This window comes from Buteo buteo, unplaced genomic scaffold (genome assembly GCF_964188355.1).
Source record: "Buteo buteo unplaced genomic scaffold, bButBut1.hap1.1 HAP1_SCAFFOLD_50, whole genome shotgun sequence".
Taxonomy (NCBI): Eukaryota; Metazoa; Chordata; class Aves; order Accipitriformes; family Accipitridae; genus Buteo; species Buteo buteo.
Window position 1 is genome coordinate 37,283 of NW_027439216.1, and position 10,148 is coordinate 47,430.

The 10,148-nt window shown below is 53.0% G+C and overlaps 1 long non-coding RNA gene across 1 annotated transcript; it reads left to right on the forward strand.

The window, feature by feature from the left end:
• Positions 1–4,743: 4,743 nt before the first annotated feature.
• Positions 4,744–6,192, forward strand: LOC142027650 (uncharacterized). The gene is made up of 3 exons (XR_012649234.1): positions 4,744–4,863; positions 5,021–5,166; positions 6,142–6,192. It is a non-coding gene; the product is annotated as an uncharacterized LOC142027650 (long non-coding RNA).
• Positions 6,193–10,148: the final 3,956 nt, after the last annotated feature.

The window sequence follows — 10,148 nt, forward strand, 5'->3', positions numbered from 1 at the left end:
AGAGAATAAGTGGCACATGGCTATGTCTGTTAGTGTGTGAGCCCATGTCCGTAGAAGCCCCGTCGACAGCTTCACCAAGATTACCTTCTCACAAGGCCATTCTTCAATGACCTTCAGACGGTTCAAAATACACAGCCTATCTTAATGCCACTATCCAGGAGAGGATGTTTGTCCCAGCTAGTGTTGCATGGTCTGAGAGCTGTCTTTCTCAGGGACGAATCGTCTAGGGTGAAAGTGGTTTTCGTCTTAATGAGGGCAGAGCAAAAGTGTGATGCTGCACAGACTCTCCCTCTCGTGGGGAGGGAGGTCCATATTGGTGTCTGGGTCCAGACCATGACATTCCCTTTCTCTTGCAGTGTGAAGTGTTGAGGCACACAGAGCAATGCAGAAAGCACAAAACACCAAGTTACCGTTACCAAGTTGGAAACTGTATCTGCACCCTATCAGCATGGTCATCTTCTTTCTCACTGTCCCATGCCAAGAGAGAGCCTCCCCAATTTGACCACTGCTTTGGCTAGAGAAAACCCACACAATTCTAATCCTCATCGCAGTGGCACAGGGAGATGTGCATGAAGGGCGGGAATGGGAAGGGTGCTACATAGACAAGCAAGGGGAATCCAGGGATAGCCACACACTTGTGACTAAGACACAGTGGCTTAGGGAAATGCACAGTTCTGGGGCATGAAGGTCCTAGCAAGAAAGACTGCAGAAGTCCCAAGCCCTTCCCCTCTGCTCTGTCGAGCCCTGGGCTCCCCAGTGCCAGGCAGAGACGGCCACATTGGAAAGAACTCTCCCCCCAGTGCCCCTCCCACTTTCCGTTGGGCTTAGAATGTTGGTCGTTGGGCTTAGAATGTTGGTCGTTGGGCTTAGAATGTTGGTCGCTGGGCTCGGAATGTTGGTCGCTGGGCTCGGAATGTTGGTCAGTTGGAGCCCACGGCCGCCAGAGACAGCAGCACGGAGCTGTGCTGGCACGCAGGAGCGCTGGGAGGAGGCAGGATCTGACCGAGCGGCACCGAACCGGCACCGGCACCTCGCCTCCCATCCCCGCTGTCGCCGACTGGCCCGCGTCCTCGGTCCACGGCGAGGGTCCTCCTCTCCCGGGCAGGATGGGCCAGGCCAACTGCTGCTGCGGCTCCAGGTGAGCTCTCCCTGTGCCTCGGGGGCACGGCCGGGACCCGCGGTGGCAGCGGCCTTTCTCATGCCCGCCGCTCTCTGCTCTGCAGGGAGGCTCTCGCCGACGCCGAGGCGGTGCTGAGCGCGGACGTGCGGCTGACCCGGGGCCGCAAGAGGAGCGAGAGACGCCTTCTCCTCCTCCAGGAGGAACTGGTGATCGCCAAGTTGCAGTAAGACCCTCAGAGCCCAGCTGCCTTTCCCCCAGCCCTGGCCCTGGCCCCAGCCCCGGGACACCCCGGCCCCAGCCCCAGGCCCCGGCCCCTTGGTGCTGGATGCGCCCATCGATGTCTGTCCCAAGGGCAGGTGGGGGACAGGGCTCGGCCCGGGGGGACCCCGAGGAGGACACCCCCAGCTCACCGCCTGCCTCTCCTCTCTGCTCTCTGCAGACGCGGCACCAGCCTGCGCCCACAGCTCCGCCTGGCCCTGGACCAGCTGTGGGTGCTGAGCAGCAGAAAGGAGGCAGCAGGGGAGGAAAAAGAGGAGGAGGAAGGCGGCGACGAGGACATCCTCATCCTCGTCTGGCCCACCGGCTCATGCGTTGTCGCCTTTGGGTGAGTCGTGGTGCCACATCCCGTGGCTGGGTGGGAGAGGTTCCCAACCGTGCCCAGAAGAGAAGGGCAAAAGTCCTGCTCTGGCAGGACACAGGGAGCCAGGGCTTGGGCAGAGTCCCTGTCCTGCCCCACGGGGCTTCTTCGTCCTGCCCCTCTGTCCTTCCCCACGGCGCAGGGCTACACAGAAACACGCCTCTGCCCACGGGCTTTGAAGCAGCGGGGCCTGACGCTGGTTCTCCTCTCTTTCTGCAGCTCCCAGGCGCTGAAGGAGCTGTGGGTGGGCACGCTGCTGGGGTAAGCCAAAGGGGGATGCTCCAGGCGCAGCCTGATGGGAGAACACAGCTCCCCAGCTGGGGAGAGGTGCCCTCGCAGCTGCCAGGAGCTCTCGGGGAGAGCTGCCTGACAGGAGAGAAGGGGCAGCTCGGGGCTCAGCCAGCTCTCTCCCTGTCCCTTCCCGGTCCACAGGACACCAGAAGGAGCAAAGCAAGCCCGGGTGACCCATCTCCCCTCCCTCAAACCCCTGGAGAAGCAGCTGAGCCGCCGCCACGCCGTGAGTGTCTCCCCAATCTGGGCTCTGTCCCCGAGCCCTGGTCCTCCAGCCGAGCAAGCGGCAGAGGCATCGCTGCTCACCTTCCTCCGCTCCTTCTCTCTTGCCCAGTGGAGGACATTCAGCGCCGGGAGCCTGGAGAGGCTGATCGAGGGCCAGGCAGAGGTGAGAACGGCTGCCTTTCGCCCACCTCTGGCTGTGCCGGCATGTGCGGCAAGTGGGGAGAGGTTGTGGGGAGGGTCTCATGGTGCCACTCGGGGAGTGGAGAGGGTTGGGGAGCCACCAGGAATGCCAGCACATCCTCACTGGTGGCACTGGGGGGAATCCTGCCATGCAGGGCAGAGAGCCCCACAGGGCACAGGGTCCCAGCTCTGCTGCGCTCAGGCTGCTGGTGCCGGGCGGCAGCTCGCCGGCGGCCCTTTCTGCTGCGGGGATGCTCTCTAAGCGCAATCTCATTTTTGCAGGATCATCCCAAGCAAGGGCCACCGACAGCCCCATCTGGGAACAAGGGAGGCGGACTTTGCCGCTCACCAGGTGAGTTTTGGAAAGGAAGGCAACCTCCTGCGAATGGTTGAGCTGTGCTCACTTGTCCCTTGAGTGTCGCCATGCAGGTGCGGCACCCCAAGGCAGGACATCACCTGGACGAGCACAGACACCCGCTGGGCAGCGGCCGCTGGACGTGGTTCTGCGGGGACACGGAGCCTCTGCTGCTGCCCACGGCTTGGAGGAGGGCAGGGCGAGGGCTGGGACAGGCTGTCCCGGTGGCACGCCGGCTCTCAGGAGCCTGCGAGATGGAGCCGCTGAGCTGGAGCCGCGGTTCCAGCTGCTGGCTCCCTGCTCGTCCTCACTGCTCAGCACCGCGCTGCAGGCAGGGCAGGCTCCGGGAGCAGCGGCCTGGCAGTCTCCATTGACGGGATCTTGCTCTGTTTTCCTTTGCAGCAGGAGGAAACAGCAGGAGGAGCAGGAGGAGGATGGGGCTGCCCTGGCCCTTTGCTCTGCGGAGGACCCCGGCCGCTGCCCAGGCGCCAGGGCAGGCGGGCTCCGGCTGTGGCAGGGCGCTTTTTGGACAGCCCCTGGCAGCCCTCTGCGGGGAGGACGGCTCCCTGCCCCGGCCCATCCAGGTAAGCCAGCCTGGGCAGGGGGTCCCCAGCCCTCCCTCCCGCTGCTCCAGAGGGGACGTGGCTGTCCCCAGGAGCTCTGGGGATGGGGGATTGGGCTCTTCACCCCCAGACCATGCTTTGGGGGGCAAGGAGCAGGATGTGGGGCAGCGCTTTGGTCACTGCTGTTGGAAGGCAGCTTCTCAGCCAAGCAACTGTCCTCCTGCCCCTCCTGCAGGAGCTGCTGGCTGTCCTGCACCGGGAAGGACCATCGACGGAAGGGATATTCCGAAGAGCTGCCAGCGGAACCGAATTTCGGGAGCTGCGAGAGGCCATGGACCACGGCGCCGACGTCGACCTGGGCAGCCAGCCTGCACTGCTGCTGGCCGTCATCTTGAAGGTGAGCGCTTCTGACCTGCAGCTGGAAGAGCTCCTGCCTGGCCTGGAGTGTTCAGAGGCTCACCTGGAGCCCCTGGCATTGCAGGACTTCCTCCGAAGCATCCCCGCCAAGCTCCTCGTGACAGACCTCTACGAGGACTGGATGGCGGCGATGCAGAAGAGCGGCAAGGAGGAGAAGGTTGAAGAGCTGAAAGCGTAAGTGTGGGCAGCAGCCTGCCTGTTGAGGAGGGACTGGTAGAGGCCTGGGACTTGCCTGGAAAGGGACGGTCTCCTTAAAAAGCTGTGTCTTCTGACAGCTTGCTTTTGCTGGGGTGGGCTTAGATTTCGGGGGAAAGGGCATGGACAGGGAGCCTTCCCTTGCCTGGGCTTGGGGGAAATCAGGATCTAGGAAGGAACGCCGTGCTTCCTTCCTGAGGCACAGGAGCACTGACCGCTGGCTGAGAGCACCTGGAAATCTGTGCAACTCACCCACTGGCTCCCACCTGCCTTGGGCAAGCTTCGGGGATGGCTGTGGGCAACATCTGCTCTATTAACGTTGAGTTCCTGTTCCCTCAGGGTGGCCGAGAAGTTGCCTGGAGCCAACCTCCTCCTCCTCAAGCAGCTGCTGGCCCTCCTCCAGCACATCGGCCACAACGCCTCCACCAGCAGAATGACCACCAGCAACCTGGCCATCTGCCTTGGGCCAAATCTGCTGAGCCCACCTAACGAGGACGTGCTCCCCCTCGAGGCCATGCTGGCGGTGACTGAGAAGGTGCGCTGTACTAAGCAGCCGGCTGCAGCCTTGCCGGCCCATCCGAGCTTGGCTGCTCAGAGGTCCCTGGCTGCCTCCTCTCTTGAGCGAATGCTGGTGGGGTGGCTGCCTGCAAGAGCAGCCCCACAACCACAGCCTCCTGCGCAGAGGCAAGGGTCGGGAGTGGGAAAGGCTGTGTGATACATTTTCAGGCACCTGGGTTGAGACTGAGGGTTTGATGTGTGCAGGTGAACGTGCTGGTGGCGTTTCTCATTGAAAACTGCGGTGACATCTTTGTGGAGGAGATGGCTGGCCGCTCCTGTCCATCAGCCGGGGAGTCGGCAGCCCCCATGGACAGAGCCACAGGTATGAGGAGGAACTGAGGGCTGTCCCAGGCTGGGGCTTGGGCTACCAGAAACCTCAATGTCGAGAAGACAGCTGGTGTAGGGCTTTGGGTGGGTTTTGCTTTAGGTGTGCTTTACTTCCAAGGAGTCACTTTGCTGCACGTGCTTTTCCTTTCTAGACCTGCATTTGGAAGAGCAAAGTGGCCCTGCAGGTGAAGCAGACGCAGAGGACCAGTCAAAAGCCTTCCTGGACACACCACCGTCTCTGCTTGTCCTCCCCAAAGAAGCAGGTGTAGATATGGCAGTGGAATCGGAAACAGGAGAGGTATGTCAGGTCGACAAACGCTGTGACGTTTCTCATGTATGAGAGTAGTTTCTGACAGGTCCAAGCAGCTGCTGTGCCTCTTCCAGGCATTAGATCCCTTGGGTGGTGGTGGGCGTTTTTTTCACTCTAGAACGATACATAAGAAAAACCAGAAAGGTTGTTTCAAATCTGCATTAGGCATGTACTTAATCAAACTAAATACCTACTAGAAGACAAATACAAAAAGGCAGATTTCAAAAGAAAAGGCTCCCACCTCAGAAGTTGGTATTGCTGCCAAATGAATAGCAGCAGAACTACATCTCGGGAGGGCAGAAGAAACCCCAGCAGAAAGAAATTGGCAAGCCTTTTCTTGCTCTCCTTTCCCAGCATTTCTCTGAGCTCTATCCTACCCTCAGAGGCCCCTCAGTCTGTGGTGCCCCAACCTGCAAGGAGCAGCCCGTCAGCTCCTTCTGCACATCAGGATGCCAGGGCTCGAATGTGCGGTGGCTGCTGCAGCCCCTGTGAGCCCTGAGCGGGATTGCAGGCTCCCAGCTGAATGGCCCTCACAAATTAACTGTGTCATACACCCGTGTGAAAACTGTGTTTGTAAGCAAGCTTTGAAGAAAGGACGTCATTCTTGCTACAGTCTAAAATACTCTGAAAGGGACAGCAAGGTCGTCAGTCTGCAGCTCTGTGAAAATTAAGGCTAAGTGCCGTGCAGGTTTGCCATCGCACTTTGTGAGACAATCCTGTTTGTTAGAATTTGCTCAGCTGAGCAGCCATGGGTGTAGTTGTCAACTTCAGAGGAGTTTGGCTAAGATCCTACTTCATCAGAGCTTCATGAAGTCTATTTTGGGACAGGGGACTGTGCAAAATGTGGATAATGCAAACCAACCAAAGGGATCTTATTTTAAGAGCTAAGTTAGCAATTTGGAAAAAAGTACCTTACTACTCCAGGCGTCTTGCTACCTGTTAAGTTCAACATTTCTGGTTCAGGTGCCTGTACCTTTGCCTCCAATAACCCCAGAGAGCACAGCAGAATTCCTGGTATGTCCAGAAGAACTGAAAAGTGTTTCAGAGGAAGAAAGGTAAAATGAGCTTTCTTTGGTTAAAGTAAGAACTGACTCCAGTGGATCGTGGCTTTACCTATCTAATCGCACTGTGGAATATAAAGGCTTGCAGGGTCTTCCAAGGAAAATGAAAACCGAAGAAACAGAAAGAGAAAACAGGCCTGTGGAGAGGAGAGTGAAAGCATACCAGAAGAGAAAAGGAGGAGGAGAGAAAAAGAGCTTTTGGTTATCAACAACTGAAAAAATCCAGGAAGGTCAAGAATCCTAGGTGTTTGTTTGACCCTTCTGTCCATCTTTCAAAACTCTGAAGACTGGTCTAAGTATATGAACTATTTCTATGATACACAAAGATGGCCCCAGAAAGGAAGGATGCACCTGCCTTCTGGAAAAAAAGTATGTCAGGAGGAGAATGCCGTTCCCAATTTTGCAGTTTTTGTTTTGTATTTATTGAAGTTCTGTTTGCTCAAGGGTAAGCGCACACCCTGGCAAGGTCATGAAAGTCCCAATTCTGAGCTATTTAACCTGCTACCTAAATAAAGACGCAAATGAAGTCTCACTTTTTTGTCTGTGTCAGTTGGCAATCCTCACACTGCCTTGTATTATCTGAATCCCAAATACACAGCAAGGATTTGTTCCAAGTCACTTTAGACTCTAAGATATTGGCACTTTTTTAAAAGGCCAAATTTCACCTGAGGTAAGTTAGAAGGGAAAAAAAATTCAAAAAAGAGAAGACAAATACATCTGGTCACTATACAGAAGGGCTCTAGTCTGGTGCCTTCACATTTTTTTCCATGCACAGCCCACTAGATAGCAAAGCCGTCTGGGATGTCTTAGGTGCAAACTGGTAAAACCAGACAGCTCAGCATGGTGTTTTGCAGAAAGAGTGACTGAAGTCCTGGAAGCAACACAATACCAGGCAGCTATGTTGCTCTGCCCAAGGGAGCGTGTTTTGCCTGCAAACTTGGGTTGCTTGGAAGGGACAAGGAGGGATGATGCTGTGCAGAGTTTGGAAATAACTATATCGTAGCTATCCAGGGGCTCCCTGTCGAGCCCTGTTGCGTAGCAAAGGGGCTCTGTAAACCTCTGTAAACTTACAGGTCTCTAAACAGGCTATTACCCACGTTGGTAAGGCGCCAAAGCAATCTCATAGTCAATGCCAGTGCTAGTTCTCTCCTCTGGGCTATAAACAATTCCTTTACAACTGTATTTCCTGAAGAAAGGGGAGCAAAATCATGCCTATTCTTGCCTTTATGGTTTTGTCAGTGCTTTCTGACTCTATCATTGTAGGTGCTGATATTCTGTTACTGATTGGATTTCCTGGCTGAGCCACTGGGCCTCCTGGGATCCTGCAGTTGATGTCCACAACAAAATTATATTTTTTATTCTTATGACTGTGTCTGCCGTATGATATTCTGGAATAGGTAGATTTTGTTTTGTGATGAATCCTAGTGGAGGAGTTTGGGATCATCCATCGTCCCAGAATCCCTCCTGGCAGGCATCAGGGATGTGTTCAGAGGCTTTATGAGTAAAACTAAAGCACTGAATCACAGAGAATAGTTGAGGTTGGAAGGCACCTCTGGAGCTCACCTAGTCCAAACCCCCTGCTCAAGCAGGACCACCTAGAGCTGCTTGCCCAGGACCATGTCCAGATGTTTTCTGAATACCTCCAGGGAGGGAGACTCCACAACCTCTCTGGGCACCCTGTAAAAAAAAGTGTTTCCTAATGGTCAGAGGGAACCTCCTGTGTTTCAGTTTGTGCATCTTGCCCCATCACTGGGCACCAACAGAAAGAGTTTGGCTCTGTCTTCTTTACACCCTCCTTTCAGGTATTTACACACATGGATAAGCTCCACCCTGAGCCTTCTCTTCTCCGGGCTAAACAGTCCCAGCCCTCTCAGCCTTTCTTCACACGAGAGATGCTCCAGTCTCTTCATCATCTCAGTGGCCCTTAGGAGGTGATCCTTTCATACTAAGAAGCTTTCTCGGCCTCCTCTACCCTCCAGGGCTTTCACCCTTTAAATCCTCAAAATATTTGAATATTCAAAAGAGGCTTTTAAATCGCCTGGAAATTATCTCTAACTAAAGGAGAGTGTCAACAACAAATCAAAAAGCTAGACAAGCAGATGACTCAAATGGGTACAAAATGTTCTCTCTGGTCTATCTTTTTACTGCATTAAGAACAAACTTGCAAATTTAAACCCCTCATGACTGAGGCAATATTCCTGTTTCAGATTTTTTTTTACTCAAAGCATTTACAAATTCCTCAAGGATATTACATGTAAGTCTAGAAAGGTAGGCATCATGCTACTATTTCACTACTTGATGGTAATAAATATAAGACGTCATATTTTCCAGGGATGTAAGCTTATTTGTATTAGTAAGAAAAGGGAGAAATTCAATGTATTTTCTCCCTGGTACCTCCACTAACATTCCTGCATCTTTCCAAATAACTCCATACCAGTATGCTATATAGGAGAATCACTGATGGGGACTTTGTCATGTCAAGGTACAGGGGTTGGTTTTTTTCTGCTGACTGTATCTCAGCACCCTCAGGAGACAAAGGACTGCATCACGTAAGCCTGAACCAAACACGATACTGAAACATCTATCTTGTGACTCAAATGGGAACACAGTGGCATATTTTGACTATTCTTAATTTACAAGAGGGTATCATTTTTACACACTAAAGATATCAAAGAGAGAATACAGAATGCAATAACAGGAAAGAAATAACAGGAAGAAACTAATAATGATAGTAATAATAATAACAATAATAGGATTGGAATATACAAAACAAGTGATGCACAATGCCATCGCTCACCACTTGCTGACTGATGCCCAGTTAGTTCCTGAGCTGTGATCCACCCCCAGCCAATTCCCCCCAGTTTATATACTGGGCATGACGTCACGTGGTAGGGAATACCCCCTCGGCCAGTTGGGGTCAGCAGTCCCAGCTGTGTCCCCTCCCAACTTCTTGTCCCCCTGCAGCCTTCTTGCTGGCTGGCCAGGAGAAAGAGAAAAATCTTTGACTCAGTCTAAACACTACTTAGCAACAACTAACAACATAAGTGTGTTATCAACATTATTCTCATACTAAATCCAAAACGTAACACTATACACCGGGGGGTATACGCTGGGGGGGTGCCCTGGGCTTTCCGGGGGGGAAGTGGCAGAGTGTCGGGTTCTGAGTGGTGAGCAGTTGCACTGTGCGTCACTCCTTTTGTATATTTTTTTATCAGTACTGTTGTTGTTGTTGTAACTTTTCTTTTTGTGTTGTCCCAGTAAATTGTCCTTATCTCAACCCACAAGGTTCCATTTTTGGGGGGCCACCACCCCAGCCCACTCCCCATTTGTATACTGGGCATGATATCACATAGTATGGAATAGCTCCTTGGTTAGTTCAGGTTAGCTGTCCTGGCTGTGCCCCATCCAGGTTCCTGTGAAAATTAACTCTATCCCAGCTGAACCCAGGACAAAGATCATATGCGCCTGTATTTTTTTATGATTCAGCACTCCTCCGAGCTGAAATTAATCTCCTACTGCACAGCATTAAACCACCCAAAACAGCAGAAGGTGCGGTATTGCACGTCAGAATACTGCTAAAACTACGATTCAGAGGATGGCCTTAAGCAAGTCTGACTTGGAGAGATTCTACGTACTCCAACATGCTACTGTGATAAAATTTAACACATATGAATACTTTGGGGTTTGTTTGGGTTTGCGGTTGTTTTGTTTTGTTTTAAATAAAAACAACAAGCAGCATCATGTTGGCAAAATCAACTCCTCATGGACTGTTCTGGATGGTTTGCTATTTATGCTGCATCAGTCCTTTGCCTTAACTCACATGTTATTATTCACATACTAAGGCTACAGTGCAATAAAACATGCGAAAAATACTATGAACAACTTTAAAATAATTTCAAGCTACAGCTA